At 39.3% G+C, this 18,639-nt stretch overlaps 1 long non-coding RNA gene across 1 annotated transcript in view; it reads left to right on the top strand.

Annotated features, from left to right (window-relative positions):
• Positions 1 to 15,574, top strand: part of LOC117199619 (uncharacterized) — a 172,787-nt gene extending 157,213 nt beyond the window's left edge. The window contains exons 4-5 of the long non-coding RNA XR_004480884.2: positions 14,842 to 15,006; positions 15,547 to 15,574. This is a non-coding gene — a long non-coding RNA (uncharacterized LOC117199619). The remainder of the gene's footprint in view (positions 1 to 14,841; positions 15,007 to 15,546) is intronic.
• The last annotated feature ends 3,065 nt before the right edge of the window (positions 15,575 to 18,639 follow it).

Below are 18,639 nucleotides of genomic sequence, written 5' to 3'. Positions count from 1 at the left end.
TTGTCCATTTCTTCCAGGTTGTCCATTTTATTGGCATATAGTTGCTTGTAGTCATCTCTCATGGTCCTTTGTATTTCTGCAGTGTCAGTTGTAACTTCTACTTTTTCATTTCTAACTCTACTGATTTGAGTCTTCTCCTTTTCTTGATGAGTCTGGCTAATGGTTTATCAATTTTGTTTATCTTCTCAAAGAACCAGCTTTTAGTTTTATTGATCTTTGCTATTGTTTCCTTCATTTCTTTTTCATGTATTTCTCATCTGATCTTTATGATTTCTTTCCTCCTGCTAACTCTGGGCTTTTTTTGTTCTTATTTCTCTAATTGCTTTAGGTGCAAGGTTAGGTTGTCTGTTTGAGATGTTTCTTGTTTCTAAAGGTAGGATTGTATTGCTATAAACTTCCCTCTTAGAACTGCTTTTGCTGCATCCCATAGGTTTTGGGTCGTTGTGTTTTCATCATCATTTGTTTCTAGGTACTTTTTGATTTCCTCTTTGATTTCTTTGGTGATCTCTTGGTTATTAAGTAGTGTATTGTTTAGCCTCCTAGTGTTTGTATTTTTTACAGATTTTTTCTGTAATTGATATCTAGTCTCATAGCATTGTGGTCAGAAAAGATACTTGATATGATTTCAGTTTTCTTAAATTTACCAACACTTGATTTGTGACCCAAGATATGATCTGTCCTGGAGAATGTTCCGTGAGCACTTGAGAAGAAAGTGTAATCTATTGTTTTTGGATGGAATGTCCTATAAATATCAAGTAAGTCCATCTTATTTAATGTATTATTTAAAGCTTGTGTTTCCTTATTTATTTTCATTTTGGATGATCTGTCCAATGGTGAAAGTGGGGTTTAAAAGTCCCCTACTATGATTGGGTTACTGTTGATTTCCTCTTTTATAGCTGTTAGCATTTGCCGTATGTATCGAGGTGCTCCTATGTTGGGTGCACAAATATCTACAATTGTTATACCTTCTTCTTGGATTGATCCCTTGATCATTATTATGTAGTGTCCTTCTTTGTGTCTTGTAATAGTCTTTGTTTTAAAGTCTATTTTGTCTGATATGAGAATTGCTACTCCAGCTTTCTTTTGATTTCCATTTGCATGGAATATCTTTTTCCATTCCCTCACTTTCAGTCAGTATGTGTCCCTAGGTCTGAAGTGGGTCTCTTGTAGACAGCGTATATACAGGTCTTGTTTTTGTATCCCTGCAGCCAGTCTATGTCTTTTGGTTGGAGCATTTAGTCCATTTACATTTAAGGTAATTATCGATATGTATGTATGTTCCTATTACCATTTTCTTAATTGTTTTGCTGTTGTAGGTCTTTTCCTTCTCTTGCGTTTCCTGCCTGGAGAAGTTCCTTTAGCATTTGTTGTAAAGCTGGTTTGGTGGTGCTGAATTCTCTTAGCTTTTGCTTGTCTTTAAAGGTTTTAATTTCTCCATCGAATCTGAATGAGATCCTTGCTGGGTAGAGTAATCTTTGTTGTAGGTTTTTCCCTTTCATCACTTTACATATGTCCTGCCACACCCTTCTGGCTTGCAGAGTTTCTGCTGAAAGATCAGTTGTTAACCTTATAGGGATTCCCTTGTATGTTATTTGTTGTTTTTCCCTTGCTGCTTTTAATGTTTTTTCTTTGTATTTAATTTTTGATAGTTTGATTAATACGTGTTTTGGCGTGTTTCTCCTTGGATTTATTCTGTATGGCACTCTCTGTGCCTCCTGGACTTGATTGCCTATTTCCATTCCCATATTAGGAAGTTTTCAACTATAATCTCTTCAAATGTTTTCTCAGTCCCTTTGTTTTTCTCTTTTTCTTCTGGGACCCCTATAATTCGAATGTTGGTGCGTTTAATGTTGTCCCAGAGGTCTCTGAGACTGTCCTCCATTCTTTTCATTTTTTTTCTTTATTCTGCTCTGAAGTAGTTATTTCCAGTATTTTATCTTCCAGGTCACTTATCCATTCTTCTGCCTCAGTTATTCTGCTGTTGATTCCTTCTAGAGAATGTTTAATTTCATTTATTGTGTTGTTCATCATTGTTTGCTCTTTAGTTCTTCTAGGTCCTTGTTAAACGTTTCTTGTATTTTCTCCATTCTATTTCCAAGATTTTGGATCATCTTTACTATCATTCTTTTTCAGTTAGACTGCCTATTTTCTCATTTGTTTGGTCTGGTGGGTTTTTACCTTGCTACTTCATCTGCTGTGTGTTTCTCTGTCTTCTCATTTTGCTTAACTTACTGTGTTTGGGGTCTCATTTTCTCAGGCTCCAGGTTTGTCGTTCCCGTTGTTTTTGGTGTCTGTCCCCAGTGGCTAAGGTTGGTTCAGTGTGTTGTGTAGGCTTCCTGGTGAAGGGGACTAGTGCCTGTGTTCTGGTGGATGAGGCTGGATCTTGTCTTTCTGGTGGGCAGGTCCACGTCTGGTGGTGTATTTTGGGGTGTCTGTGACCTTATTATTTTAGGCAGCCTTTCTGCTAGTGGGTGGTGTTGTGTTCCTGTCTTGCTAGTTGTTTGTCATAGGGTGTCCAGCACTGTAGCTTGCTGGTCATTGAGTTGAGCTGGGTCTTGGTGTTGAGACGGAGATCTCTGGGAGGCTTTCGCTGTTTGATATTACGTGGAGCTGAGCGGTCTCTGGTGGACCAATGTCCTGAACTCGGCTCTCCCACCTCAGAGACACAGGCCTGACACCCGGCTGGAGCACCAAGACCCTTTTGGGAGGTCTGAGGTCTTCTGCCAGCGTTCAGTAGGTGTTCTGTAGGAGTTGTTCCACATGTAGATGTATTCCTGATGTATTTGTGGGGAGGAAGGTGATCTCCATGTCATACTCTCCTGCTATCTTGAAGGTCTCCCCCTTTGCCCATTTTAAAAATGGCTCTCAAAGAAAGAAGAAAATGCAAATTTAAGCAAGTTAAAAAATGACCTAAAATATAAGAGTTCTTTATGTTTTCTGAATACACGTCTTTTATCAGATATATATGATTTGCAAGTATTTTCTCCCATTTGATGGGTTGTCTTTTCACTTTCTTGATGATCTTTTTTGAGTCACAAAAGATTTTACTTTTTTTTTTTTTTTTTTGGCGGTACGCGGGCCTCTCACTGTTGTGGCCTCTCCCATTGTGGAGCACAGGCTCAGCGGCCATGGCTCACAGGCCTAGCTGCTCTGCAGCATGTGGGATCATCCCTGACCGGGTCACGAACCCGTGTCCCTTGCATCGGCACGCAGACTCTCAACCACTGCGCCACCAGGGAAGCCCAAGATTTTACTTTTGATGAAGTCTAATTCATCAATATTTTTTCATTGCTAGTGCTTTTGGTTCCATATGTAAGAAACTATCACCTAAAGTCATGAAGACTACCTCCTATGTTTTCTTCTGAAAGTTTTACATTTTCAGCTTATAAGATTTAGGTCTATTATCCATTTTAAGTTAATTACTATGTAGGGTGTGAGGTAGAGGTTCTGCTTTAGTCTTTGCATGAGGACATCCCAGTTATCGCAGCACCATTTGTTGAAAATTCCATCAGTTAACTTTTAAAATCAGAGTATCAATAAGTTACTATTTTATAGATATCGTATATAGCATATTTGAGTACACTTTTTATTCATTTTCCCACTTGCTTAAATTTCTCGTTTCTTTCCTCTGTAAGAGCCAGGACTTATTAGTTTTGTTTACCACTGTATTCATAATGACAAGGACAGTGCCAGGCATATATTAGGTACTCAAATATTTGTTTAGTAACTGAGTTTTTACCTTGTAAGGCTGCTAATATATGAATTCAAATTTCAACCAAATTAGAGCATTCTGAAGTATTTCCCAGGTACCAATTGCTTCTCCAGCACAGTGACTTCTCACCCCTGGCATCTCAGAATGCAGCTGAGTAGAAAGTGGAAGACACTATCTTCAGGTACCAGATTATCCTTACATAGGACCCCAAAACCAACCTTCTGCTAGATATACCCATCTATCACTTCTTAAAAACAGCAACAAAGATGTCTTCCACTGCTCTTAGGAAGAAATAAAAAAATGAAGTAGGGCTTCAAGAAGAAAAAAGGAATAGAACTATACATTAATAGACTTGCATGATTTTGAGGTTCCCAACCAGGGCAGTATTTTTGTGGTTGCCTCAAGGATGTCTGCGAAATAACATCCTTGTTGAAAAATGTTAGTGCTGTTAAAAAGAGCACATGGACCAAACTCTAAGTTTTTGCTTTGCCTTTTACTATTATATAACCTTGGGCAATGGTGCTTTTTTTTCCTCATCTGAAAGGAGGGACAAAAATGACCTCTGCACAGGATAATTGTAAGAATTGAAAGAGACTTGGCCTTAGTCTGTTCAGCTGGTATAATAAACTACTATAAACTGGATAGCTTATAAACAACAGAAATTTAGTTTTCGAAGTTCTGGAGGCTGGAAAGTCCAAGATCAATGTGCTGGCAGATTCAGCATCTGGTGAGGGCCTGCTTTCTTGTTCATAGATGGTGTCTTCTTGTTTGTGTACTTACGTGGTGGAAGCGGCAAGGGAGTTCTCTGGGTCCTTTTTTATAAGACCCTTATCCTATTTATCAGAGCGGAGCCAAAGGCCCCACCTCCTAATTCCATCATCTTGGGTGTTAGATTTTCAATATATGAATTTTAGGGGACACAAACATTCAATCTATAGCAGATACCATATACTACCAAATCCATTGTCAGTAAGGTATAGATATCTGCTTCCTTACCCAGTTACCCTCAGAAGAGAGCAAGCAGTGAAAACTCTAAGAAGAAAGAATTATAAATGAGGAAGAAATGTCCTTTGAAAATGACCATGGTTTCACATGTTGATAATTTGTTTCTGTTCAGGAGGCCATACACTGTGCCAAATAGAATTCTATTGGTCATAGAAATTTTCTAAATTGCTCTTTATTTTGTTTTCTTCCCTATGCTTGGGCACTAGGCAGACATTTTCAATGAGCTTACTCAGCTTTTAATAGCAAGACTGAGTCTCTCAAGTCTCTTTGTATGTATAGGTCATGAACTCGTAAATCCTGCCTTCCTGTAAGCAATATGGTATATTGGAAACAAACCTGAATTTGAATCCCGTGTTTTCTACTTACTAGCTGTGTGACTTTGGACAAGTTGCTACAATGCTCTGAGCTTCAATTTCTTTAGTTTTAGCTTCCTTTTCAGTTGAATGTGGGTGAATTATAAAATTTAAGGAAATACTGAAGAACCAGGACTTAAAAAATAGAATAGAACCAGTGTAGTCTTGGAATCTAAGGATCCACTGGACTTTTTTGGGGCGGGGGGGGGGGGGGCGTTGGGAGAATGCTCCAACACAGGCATCAATCAGTTTCAACTCTCTCCATCTATCATCTGCCTTAAGATTTGAATTCCCAAGGGAAAAAATCTGATTGGCCTAGCTTAGATCATGTGCCTACCCCATGGCCCTCTAACAGTCTTACTAAGACTTCAACAGATGGTAGAGAAGATGCACTGTGGTCTTTTCTTCTTTTTTTGCTCTATGAAGAGTATTGCTTGATAGGAGCTTGAGTACTGGAAAAGGGACTCAACCAACCCATAGTGATCTAGCAAAGAGGGCTGCAGTCATAAGTAGCTTGACCTTACTTCTTTCTAGCCCTTCCTGTCTCTTACCAGTGTCTCCAGCTGGCCAAAGCCAACTGGCAGCTTGATGGCAAGAGAGCCCATTGATACAGTTTATATGAAGTCAGCCTCCTAGGGAACACAGTAGAGAAGAGTGGAAAGTGAATCTGTAGGGGCTAATGAAAAATATGTGTAGCTTGTGCATATAATGTCCCTAAAATATTCATGGTAGTGAATTCTTTCTTCCCTCTTATTTAGAAAAAGGGCTCATGATTTCTCTTATCCCAGAAAAAATAACTATGCATGCAGTCCCTGGTTCAGGAAATTCCTAATAATTTGGAAGTGGCCAAAGGCAGGAGTCAGCAGGTTTCTCTCCACTTCTTCCCTGGTGCAGCCTGATCTCAGCAAGGCCCAGCTCCAGCTGTGCCCCCTCCTTGAAGAGCCTCATGGAGGCTGTGGGTGGCAGTTCCTCCTACGCTGGTGGCTCTCTGAGCTGCTGCCAAGACTGGAGGAAGCCACTTCAAAAGACACCACCACACCACTGATAAATGGAATCAGAAGGGCCCTGCTTCAGCCCAGACTGTCTCTAAGCACTTTTCACCAGGCCCCATTCTTGAGGATGCATTCCTCTTCTAAGTGGATTTGGGTAATGATGGGGGGGCCTCTCTACCAGGCAGCCATTTGTCAAATACAAACTCATCCCTCAGTGTTAGGAATACGGGGAGATGAGGGGTTCAGCTTGAAGAGACGAAAATGGGGTTTCTGCCATGGCCTGTCTATAGGTTCCCTCTAGTTCCTATTTGCTAAATAAGGTTGGAATACTTTTCAGTTTACTCTCAGAAGACAGATCATTTGTAATCTCTGAATGCATTAAAAATAGACCGACTCAAGTTAAATTTACGTTTTTCTGCCATAGTTTTCAAGTGAATTCAATCACTATGATTCCATGGTTTAGGAAAATAACAAAATTAGATACTTGTAGTAAATGAGGCTTTGTTTTTTTTAAGGGACAGCATGACATGGTGAGGGGAACACAGAAGTGAGGCTCCCAAACCTGGATATTCGTATCTGTTGAACTTGGGAAAGTCATTTCTTCTCTTTGGGCCTCAGCTTCAACATTTACAGTGACAGTTGGATAGGAAATAAAGTGATGATTCAAATACACACGGTGGCCAAATATACCCTAGAGGAATGTTCTACAGCAGATGTGATGAGAAGGCATTAGCTCTAGAAGGGAGGAAGTATGCTGTGATCAGGGACGGCTGCAATCATTTCTGATTTGCCTTTTAAACTTCCTGAGTTGTGGATTCCAAGTTTTACACTCCATTTTTCTTTATGCCTTTTTCTGTTTTAGTATTTTCATAGTAGGGAAACAAGGATAGGATTGTTTGTGTGACATGATTTTGCTTTTATTTTTTTTTCTGTACGCGGGCCTCTCACTGTTGCGGCCTCTCCCGTTGCGGAGCACAGGCTCCGGACACGCAGGCTCAGCAGCCATGGCTCACGGGCCCAGCCGCTCCGCAGCATGTGGGATCTTCCCGGACCGGAGCACGAACCCGTGTCCCCTGCATCGGCAAGTGGACTCTCAACCACTGCACCACCAGGGAAGCCCCAATGGATTTTTAGATTCCACAAATAAGTGATAACACACAGCATTTGTCTTTCTCTGACTTATTTTACTAAGCATGATACCCTCTAGGTCAGTCCATGTTGTTGTAAATGGCAGAATTTTATTTTTTATGGCTGAGAAATATTTCATTGTATATGTGTGTGTGCGCACATGTGTGCGAGTATGTATGTGTCTATATGTATGTATGTGTCTATACGTATGTATGTGTCTATATGTATGTAGGTATATATGCGTATGTAGGTGTATATATATCACATCTTTTTTATCCATTCATCTGTTAATGGACACTTAAGTTGTGTCCATATCTTGGCTATTGTAAATAATGCTGCTATGAACATTGGGTTGCATGTATCTTTTCGAATTAGTGGTTTCATTTTCTTCAGGTGGAATTGCTGGATCATATGGTAGTCCTATTTTTAGTCTTTTGAGGAACCTCCATACTGTTTTCCATGTAGCTGCACCCATTTATGTTCTCACCAACAGTGAACTAGGGTTCCCTTTTCTCCATATTCTCACCAACATTTGTTATTGGTACACTTTTTGATGATAACTATTCTGACAGGTGTGAGGTTTTATCTCATTGTGGTTTTGATTTACATTTATCTGATGATTTGTGATGTTGAGCATCATTTCGTGTACCTGTTGGCCATCTGTATATCGTCTTTGGAAAAATGTCTTTCTATTTTTTTATCAGGTTTTTGATACTGAGTTTTATGAGCTGTTGATATATTTTGGATATTAACTCCTTATCAGTCATATAAATTGCATATATTTTCTCCCATTCAGCAGGTTATCTTTTCATTTTGTTGATGGTTTCCTTTGCTGTGTAAAATCTTTTAAGTTTATATAGGTTCCATTTTTTACTTTTGCTTTTGTTTCTCTTGAGAAGACAGGTCCAAAAAAATATTGCTAAAATTTATGTCAAAGAGTATTCTGCCTATGTTTTCTCCTAGGAGTTTTATGGATTCAGGTCTTACATTTAGGTCTTTAACCCATTTTGAGTTTATTTTCATTTTGGTATGGGAAAATGTTCTAATTTCATTCTTTTAAGTGTAGCTGTCCAGTTTTCCCATGATTGTTTACTTGCTTTCTCTGAGAGTTCACTATTAGTGTGTATAGAAAAGCTACAGATTTCTGCATATTAATCTTGTATATTGCAACCTTACCCACTTCATTTACAAGTTCTAGTAGTTTTTCTGTGGATACTTTAGGGTTTTCTACATATAGTATCATGCCAACTGCAAATGGTGACTATTGCTTCTTCCCTTCCAATTTGGATTCCTTTTGTTTCTTTATCTTGTTGATTGCTGTGGCTAGGACTTCCAATACTATGTTAAATGGAGGTGGCAAGAGTGGGTATCCTTGTCTTCTTTCTGATTTTAGAGGAAAAGTTTTCAGCTTTTCACTGTTGAGTATGATGTTAGCTATGGGTTTATAATAGATGGCCTTAATTATATTGAGATATGTTCCCTCCTTACCAACGCTAATGAGAGCTTTTATCATGAATGGATGTTAAATTTTGCCAAATGCCTTTTCTTCATCTGTTGAGATGATCATGTGATTGTTATCCTTCCTTTTGTTAATGTAGTGTATCACATTGATGGACTTGCAGATACTGACCCATCCTTGCATCTCTGGCATAAATCCCACTTAATCATGGTGTATGATCCTTTTTATATACTGTTGAATTCAATTTGCTAATACTTTTTGAGGATTTTTACATCCATATTCATTAGAGATACTGGCCTATAATTTTCTTTTCTTGTAGTGTCTTTTGTCTGGTTTAAGTATCAGGGTGATGTTTACTTCATGGAATGAGTTTGAGAGTGTTTCCTCCTCTTCAAATTTTGGGAATAGTTTAGTTTGAGGATAGGTGTTAGCTCTTGTTTATTTGTTTGGTGGAATTCCCTTGTGAAACTGTCTGGACCTGGACTTCTGTTTTCTAGGGGTTTTTAAATTATAAATTCAATTTTACCTCTAGTGATCAGTCCATTTAGATTGTCTGTTTCTTCCTAATTCAGTCCTGTAAGGTTGTGTATTTCTAGAAATTTGTCCATTTCTTCTAGGTTGTCCAATTTGTTGGCATATTACTGTGGCAATTTGTTAGGGTTTTTTTGTATCTCTGTAATGTGGCTTATGTCTCTGCTTTTATTTCTTATTTTGTTTATTTGGGTCCTCTATTTTTGCTTAATGAACCTGGCTTAAGACATCAATTTTGTTTAAATTTTCAAAAAAACAGCCCTTGGTTTCATTGAGTTTTTTCTATTTCTTTTGGTCTATTTTATTTATTTCCTCACTTCTTCTGACTTTGGGGTTTGTTTCTTTCTCATTACTTTAGATGGTAGGTTAGGTTGTTTGAGATTTTTCTTGTTTCTTAAGATAGACCTATATTGCTATACATTTCCCTCTTACAGCCACTTTTGTTGCATCCCTTAGATTCTGGAAAGTTGTGTTTGTATTTTCATTTGTCTCCAGGTATTTTTTGATTTCCTCTTTGATTCATTAACCCATTGGTTTTTTAGTAGCATGTTTAGTCTCCACATGTTTGTGTTTTTCCCCTTTTTCTTCCTATAATTAATTTCTAGTTTCGTATTGTGGTCCAAAAAGAAAAAATGCTTGGTATTATTTCTACCCTCTTAAATTCGTTGAGATTTATTTTGTGTATCGTCTATTATAGCTTTTTGACTTATGGTTACCATGGGGTTATTTGTTGATCTGTATCTATTGTTTTAAACTGGTGGCCATTTAAGCTCAAACACATTCTAAAAGATCTACATATTTTTACTTCCCTCTCCCACACTTTGTGTTTCTGATGTCAGATTTTACATTTTCATGTTTATCTCCCTCAATTCTAAATGATAATCTTGCTGGGTAGAGTATCCTAAGTTGCAGGCTTTTTCTTTACAGCACTTTGAATATATCATATCACTCTTTCCTGGCCTGCAAAATTTCTGCAGAAAAATCAGCTGATAGCCTCATGGGGGTTCCCTTTATACAACTTTTTCTGTTTCTGCCTTTAGAATTCTCTGACTTTTGCCATTTTAATTATAATACGTCCTGGTGTGGTTCTGTTTGGGTTCATCTCGTTTGGGACCCTCTGTGCCCCCTAAACCTAGATATCTGTTTCCTTCTTCAGGTTTGGGAATCTTTCAGCCATGATGTCATCAAATATATTTTTAACCCCCTTTTTTCTCCTTCTTCTGGGACCCCCTTTAATATGAACGTTGATATGCTTTTTGTTGTAGTAGAGGTCCCATAAACTGGTTTCTCATTTAAAAAGTTTTTCTGTTTGTTGTGATTGATTTCCATTATTCTATCTTCCAGATCATGTATGTATTCTTCTCTCTTACCTAGTCTGCTTCTATTCCTGTAGTCCTTCTATTGTGTTTTTCATTTCAGGTATTGTATTTTTCAGTTCTGTTTTTTGTTTTTTGTTTTTTTTGGTATTTCAGGTATTGTACTTCCTTGTTGAAATTTTTGCTGTGTTCATCATCTATTCTTTTCCCTAATTCCATTAGCATTCTTAATACAAAAGCTTTGAACTCTTTATCTGGTAAATTATTTATGGTTTCATTAGTTGTTTTTTCCAGGGGTTTTCTCTTATTCTTTCAATTGAAACAAATTCCTGTCTTCTCATTTTGCTCAAGTTTCTCTCACTAAGAAATTAGGTGAAACACTTACCTGTTGCAGTCCTAAAGGGCTGTCCTTGTGTGGGAGCTTCCCTATATAGTCTGTGTGCCCAGTGGCTTTGGTAGGAGAACTGGATCAGATGTGAACATGAGTCATGTCTTCCCCCAGGGTGTGCTGGCAGCTATCACCACTAGAAGGTGGACCTGGAGATGGACAGCCTGGAGCCAGTGCCAGGTGTTAGCTGGGGCCTCTCCTCTATTCAGTGGCCAACACCACCCAATTGGGGGTGGGGCAGGTCCCAAGTTGCTGGAGCAGAAGTCTCAGGGTTGAGTCTCAGCTGGCTCCATTTCCTCTAAGTGTGGGCTGTCCCACCACCCAGCACTGCACCCTGCCCCAGAGGGGTGCTGTCCTGGAGCAAGAACAGCTGGAGCAGCCACAGGCTGTGGCAGTCCTGGCCCCGGTGACAGTTCTGGGCTGCCGTCAATGTACTGCCTCAGTAAGGACCAGTCATTTCTTTCCCCGATCCTGTTCAGATGCTGTTCTGGGTCTAGGCCGTCTTTGTCCCTCACAACTGCACACTCCCCTTCGCTGCTACAGCCCTAGCCCTAGGGTGGAGTTGACCATAGAGCAAGAAGTGCTGGTGCAGGCTCTTGACGTGGGCTATGGTGTGGACTGGGATGGTCATGGGAAACTGGCCAGAGCCCCATGCAGTTTCAATCTGCTTCCAATGCCTTGTTTTGGGAGTGTGTGTACACTCTTCAAGAGTGGAGTCTAGGTTTCTTACAGTTTTCCTGTTACTTCCACTTGTTTTCAAACCACCTAAGGGAACCTGACTTTCCAGCACTGGTCCCCAGGGTTGGGGTACTCAATATGTGGTTTGAACCCTCATGCCCCAGGGAGGATCTTGGCCTGTGTAATCCCCCTCCCTCCTCTTCCGTGTTCCCTTCCAGGGGCACAGGTTCTAACATGATTGCTTCTCTTCCCTTCCTACCCAATTTCGTGTGGATCTTTTTTACAGCCTTGGTTGTACAAGGGTCTTCCTGCTAGTCTCCACCTGCTAGTCTCCAGTTAGTTTTCAGTGAGAATTGTTCCACATGTAGATGTATTTTTGATGTGTTCACGGGAGGAGGTGAGCTCCACATCCTCCTACTCTGCCCTCTTGATCTCCCCTCTTCTATGCATCAATATTGTTAGAGTGCTTAGAATAGTACCTGGTGCATAATAAATGGTACATAAATGTTTGTTTATAAAAGAAGTGGCCATATGGTAAAATCTCTGGTTCGGGAAATTCCTAATAATTTGATGTGGCCAAAGGCGTGAGTCAGCGGTTTCTCTCCTCTATATTTTTAATGTAGACACTTAAGAAACTTGATTAGCATTCATGGGCTTAGGAGCCAAATTCCCCACTGTTAATTATTAATGAACTCAGGTATCACTTGGGGCCTCTCTGCCCATTAGAGATTTTGGTAACTTTGTCTTGATGTTCTAGGACTCAACCATTAGGAAAAGTGTTGAGTCCTCTCCCTAACTTTTGAACATGTCTGATATTGTAATAGGGATTGGAAACTGGATAAAGTACCTTTCTCTGTCATGTAAAAGAGGGTCCTACATTTCAGTGTAGGATGCTGACTGTCCGGTAAGCAGCAACTCCTTCCATTCCTAGTGTCACTTCCTATTCCCAGAATGCTGCTGCTGGAACTCCAGGCATCAAATGCTAGTTGTAGACCAGAAGAAAGATTTCCTAAAAAGTGAAAGGAAAAAAACCCCAAAAACCTTATTGATTCCTTTTAAAGGAGTCTTAGAAGAAATTCTAGAAAATAATTCTGCCTTTATCTCTTTAGCCAGATACTAGGGAGGATCAAAAATAATCTTTTAGATGAACACACATTGTCAAGGGATAGATATTAGGAGGTAACTTTTCAGTTTTTACATGCGGTTCCCTTGTCACCATTCCCAAATATCTCAGACCCATGTATGGACATGGGTGTATACTCCGTCTCTCACCAGCCTTCAGAAGAAATCTATCTCATAATACTATATTTTGAGACTTACTGAAGTTCGTTATAGGTTTAGAGATGTAGGAATCACAGGTAAGCCATTCGGCCACTTAAGCCTGTCATGTTACCCAACAACACTTTTCTGTGCACCTCCCCTATTCCTTCCAAAAACTTTTTTTTTTTTAATTGTGATTAGCTTTTTTTTTTAACTCAGCATAGTTCTCTGGCGATTCATCCAAATTGTTATGTGTATTAAGACTTCACTCCTTTTTTAAAAAAAATTAACTTATTTTTGGCTATGTTGGATCTTCGTTTCTGTGCGAGGGCTTTCTCTAGTTGCGGCGAGCGGGGGCCACTCTTCATTGCGGTGCGCGGGCCTCTCACTGTCGCGGCGCACAAGCTCCAGACGCGCGGGCTCAGTAGTTGTGGCTCACGGGCCTAGTTGCTCCGCGGCATGTGGGATCCTCCCAGACCAGGGCTCGAACCCGTGTCCCCTGCATTGGCAGGCAGATTCTCAACCACTGCGCCACCAGGGAAGCCCCCCAAAACTTTTTATAATGTCAGAGCTTCCAATATGTGACTTTTTCTGCTGCCCACAGACCCCTGGAACATACTGCCTAGCTCTCTCCCTGTTTCCCCTCAGTTCTTTGAGGGAAGTGATGATCAGCTAGTTAGAAGGCTGGAGAACAAGAATAAGGATAGCAACCAACCATTTATCAAGTGTCTGGCATGTGGCAAATGCTCTGTTATATAACTAATTTTTATAACAACCTATCGAGGAGGCTGCTGTCATCCCATTGTCACCAATGAGGAAATTCAGGCTCAAGAGACTATAGTAAGCGGCCCAATTGCATTGAAGCAGTGCTTACATTATTTGTGGCCCATACATTTATTCACTTGTACGTTCTTTCATTCAATATTTCATTTTCACAAAACTCAATGAGGACATAAATGACAAACCGGGGTTACAACCAGGGGCAGTCAAATAAGCTCTCTGTTTTATGTGATTCTCCATCTAATTCTTTTCAAATCTTCTCTCCTCCAGGACAGACAGGCCCCCTTCCTTCAACTCTCTCAGAAATTACAAGGGTTTCTAGATCCCTTATCATAAAAGCCTCCTCTTGACACGTTCTGGTTTGTCAGTCAGTGCCATTCTTGAAATGCTGCTCAGACTTGAAACTAATTCTAGATGTGGACAAAAAGCAAAACCAAACAAACTTTAATTCAAGACACTTCTTTTAATGGTAGACGGTCCGATCAAAGAGGGCAACTACTCTAATTAGAAGTTGTGTTACTAGCACCAAGTGCTAAGCCTAGCACAAGTTGAATAATGAGGTTTTGAAAGGGCTTGGGGTTGTACAGTTTAGTGGTGACTTTATTTAGTGGAATGTGAGAACTGTCTACAGATATCTGAAGGGTTGTCATGTGGAACTGGGATTCGAGTTGCCTTTGTTGCTCGTAATAACCTTCTATTAATAATAATAACCATTATTTATGCAGCACTTTCTAAATATCCACTAAGTGTATGACTTGGAATATACTTTATTCCCTATAACAACTTTAGTATTTGGGAATTATTATCATTTTGGAAATACTATTTCTATAAAATACAGAAAGCAGCTGAGGTTTGGAGAGTCAATCTATTAATACTTAGGAACACTCAGAATAAGCAGTAATGAGAATCAAATCCATAGCTCTGCTGACTTAACCCAAAGCAGTGAAGTTACTCAATTTTTGGACCATTCTCATTTACGCCCAAGGCCTCAATTTCTCATCTGTAAAACAAGCAGTTTGAGTCCTAGGCTTTATAGAAGCAGTAGTGTGCTGGAGCCCACGTGGAATCTGAGAGCGGATGGGTTTATTTTTAGAAATGATGTGAGCTGGTTTTAAACACAGCATCACTGGCAATTAAACTATGTAGACTGCACATTTAACATATTACGTTAAAATGTAAAGTGCTCAAATTCATTATTTTCTAATATTTGACTTCATCTATTTTATCTGTTCTCTTTAGGATATGAATAGCTATTGCATCTCTATGGTGGAAATAAATATTATAAAATAGCTGTGCTACTGCCATCTTTTCCCAGCTTTCCATTCAGTGGGGTCATTTTATAGCTTGTTATCTGCCAGATGGGAGTATTTACACCGTGAAAATCGGCAAATACTACAAATCAAGGTGTGGTTTATTGTTTTGTTGATTGTATTGACTTATGAAAGTGATGGAAAATATAATACAGATTAAAGTTAAAATGTCATATCTATAGGCATTACAGCTGAGTTGCACAAAAAATAGGGAAATATTCTCCCAGTATTTGAAAACCATGATTCAATTCATAAAAGAAAGCACTCAATGTCTTTGATGAATGAAAGACGTTCCATCCAAGTTTGTTGTTTCACTTTGTCTTATTCATTAACATAAATGGATGTTGGTTGACATTTTTAATTTGTCAGTTGGAAAATAGGTTAGCTATAATGAAGCATTCAGTAGTCATTGAAAATATCCAGCGAGAATCATTTGGCTATAGGGAATTTATAATAATGTTATTTCTATTTATTAACTTGAGCTACATATCCTTTACAGACATGAAGTATATATGTTTATATATAAATGTAAATATACACACACACACATAAAACACTGTGGAGCTGGTTGTTAAATGCTCACTAGCACATACTTAAACTGCATATAAGGCCTTTCTTATCTTTGATATTTTAGGAGTCTAACCAGGACCAGAAGGTAGACACCACAAAAAACCAAGCACTATGAAGAATTAGAGAGGTAGTGAGGTCCCCATCACTATGCTGATGACAAAGCCACTTCACAGGGCAGAGGAGGATGCAGATGATGTTGGATCTTCCTCTTCTCCAATCAGAAAGTTTCATAGCAGCGAAGGAAGAGGACGCTGGTGTGAAAGGTGGGTACAGTGTATTCACAAGGCAGTAGCCAATGGCTTGTGAGACTTTCCAGAGTCTTATCTATTTGTTGCTATCCCTTCATGAGCTGAAACTTTCTGGAGGGTCAGAATACATGACTCCTTGAGCCTATTTCCTCCACTTCTGTGTAAGCTTCCTCAATGGCTGTGTATCTTAGGTGTTTAGGTATTAGCCTCTCACGTGAGAGTTTATGTTTCTTGGGTCTGAAGACTGTCTACCTATAAATAAGAGTTGTTCAAGAAATCTTTTTCTTCTCTTTGAGTGCATTTTGAGGGAAATCATTATAAATTCAGTTTGTTCTCCCTTTTAGTTCCTCGAACTCTAGAACTGTGCAGAGGTTATAAGAAAACCTTCTCTCAATAAATTCTCTCTACTGCCCCATCCTTAAAAACAGAGCGGTTTTCTCTTCATCAATAGACAACATCCTGGCATGTTAGCTGTAAATTACAATGTTTAACTGTGATGATTTCCTTAGAACTTCAGGACCAAATTCAACTGAAGCAAACCAGCGAATACGTTTTCTTTATTAACTTGGCATTGATACTTGTTTAACATCAGTGAAAAGCCAAGTAGAGGGAATTTGAATGTTAGGAAGTTAATATTGATTGAGTGTGCACTGTGTTCCAGAATTGTTCTAAACACATCATGTATGTTTTAATCTTCATCATTCTACAAGGGAATAGACAGGCTGAGAGGTAAAGATGGCTTACCCAACACCAAACCAAATACCTTGTAGGTGGCAGAACTAGGATTTGAACCCCCCCATTCCAACTGTTGTTTTTCATATCAGTCCCTTTGCCTCTTTGTAGAATGCTTCTATTTGTAAATAGATGTTTCAACAGTTGTCTATAGGATAACCATTCAACTGATATTTCATAATTATTTATAGGAATAGAGTATCATAGTGACAGAGTGAAAAGGAGTATTTGAAAAAACTGTGGAGATTGCGTTAGCTGTTTTTGACTGACTCAAAGACATGAAAAAAATAACCCACCCAGAATGGGTCTGAGCCCTTAAACCCGTGAGACCCATATATTCTGCTGTCAAAGACCCTGGTTCCCCACCCGCAGGTTTCTCTAACCACTGACCCACAGCCTCCTTGCACATGATTGAGTTCCGTCTCCTTCATTCCCTGTCCAGCTTCTCTAGGCTTCTCCTTCTCTTCTGCTGCTTCTCACTCTTCATCTCTCCAGAAAACACTTGCAACCATTTCTAGCACTTAAACCCCTAATGTTAGCCCACTGGCCCCAGGAATGTACACTAAGGCACTAGCTGCAACATGGTTTTCCTCATTTATTCTGACTCGTTATCTTTAGAGTTGTCAGTACCACTGAGGGTATGACCTGGATACTCTGCCACGGGTCACATGAACCCAGACCTCGCAAGAACCTGATGAAGTGTGTGTTAGGCTTAAAACCATGCACCAGCATGCGGCAAATCTCTGTATCCCTCATAACTTCCTTACTCATAGACACCTGCTGCATTTCTTCCAAGTAGCCTTAGCTCTTAACATCTTGTACAGGGATATATGTGAACCCATTACTAACTGAAGTCTCCAGAAAAACAAACGTAAAAAAGGTGTTACCTGAGGCCAAGAAACAAGACCCAGAACTGCTGAAATGACTTTGCACACACACATACTCTTGGGAATTCAGTAATGGAGTAAACATAACTTGATCTAATTAATAGTCTCAAAGATAACTCCATATACATTAGTCTGGTATAACCTACAAAACAAACATCCTAAATCTGTATTTTGGCAATACTCCACATGTGCAGGTTTCAGGACACTTCCCTAAGTGGCCTAAGGATTAAGAAACCAGTATCTTTTAGAAGGAGAGTGATAACATTGATTTATGCTTTAAGGGCTTATAAATGATGGAGACAGAATAATTCTGAATAATACGCAGAAAGTATATGCCTACTGAGCTTCCAAAAAATGATGGTTTCTAAGTCACCTGCTGAGTTTTCCTAAAGACACTTCTAAAAACTTTTGAGAGACACAAAAGAAAAAAAAGAAAGAAATAGAAAGTCTTCTCAAAGCAGTTACACTCTGTTCTCTCCCTTGTGCATTTCAAAGAAGCTATTCAAAGCTAGTACATTTTAACATATAAACCAGGACTATGCAGCTAGCCCAACTATCAATTTATGTTCTTTTTTTGAAACAACTTGTATTTTGCAATCCACTCTCCCTTTTAATTATTACAACAATGACTTAGAATAATGTTTCTCTTAACTAACTCAGAGGTTGTATTCTCATCACCCACTGCATTGCTAGTCATTTTTTTTTCCCACCAGTATTTGGCATTCTACAGCAGGTATGGGGTTTGTATCTTCACAGGCCAGCCTGTCTGGAAAGGGCTTTATGGCAGCGCTACTGAGTATTTTCTCCCCTCAGCCTCCATAAAGTGGCCACTTCCTTGATTTCCACCTCTGCCAAGCTGGAATAATGTCACCTTCTTTGGGTGGATGCTAGGAGCAAATGAAATAGCTCTTGGTACATGCTTCTTTCTCTGTAACAATTATTAATCACTAATCCTGTCCTCTTCTCCATAGCCCTTTCCTATCCCCCTTCACTGCCCTTTCAGCTGTGGTGATTTCTGGGAGGAAGACATTGGACTTCGATTAAGAAGGGCTTATTGCCATCCCAGTGCAGCTAATCGTCATGTTGGCCTGTTTTCTCAATTGTGAAAAGACTGAGTTACGACCCAGTCTGATTATCTTAGCATTGCTTGTGGTTTTTATGTAGTCTAACTCTGACTATTTTCTATGTACTGGACACTGATCTAAACAATTTACAAATGTTTATTTCATTTATATATCTTTAAGGGGATATTTTAAATTTTAAAAATCAAGGTAAATATATTATTATCCC

Source organism: Orcinus orca, chromosome 17, assembly GCF_937001465.1.
Source record: "Orcinus orca chromosome 17, mOrcOrc1.1, whole genome shotgun sequence".
NCBI lineage: Eukaryota > Metazoa > Chordata > Mammalia > Artiodactyla > Delphinidae > Orcinus > Orcinus orca.
Note: the sequence above shows the minus strand (reverse complement) of the source record. Positions and strands in the feature narration are given on the sequence as shown.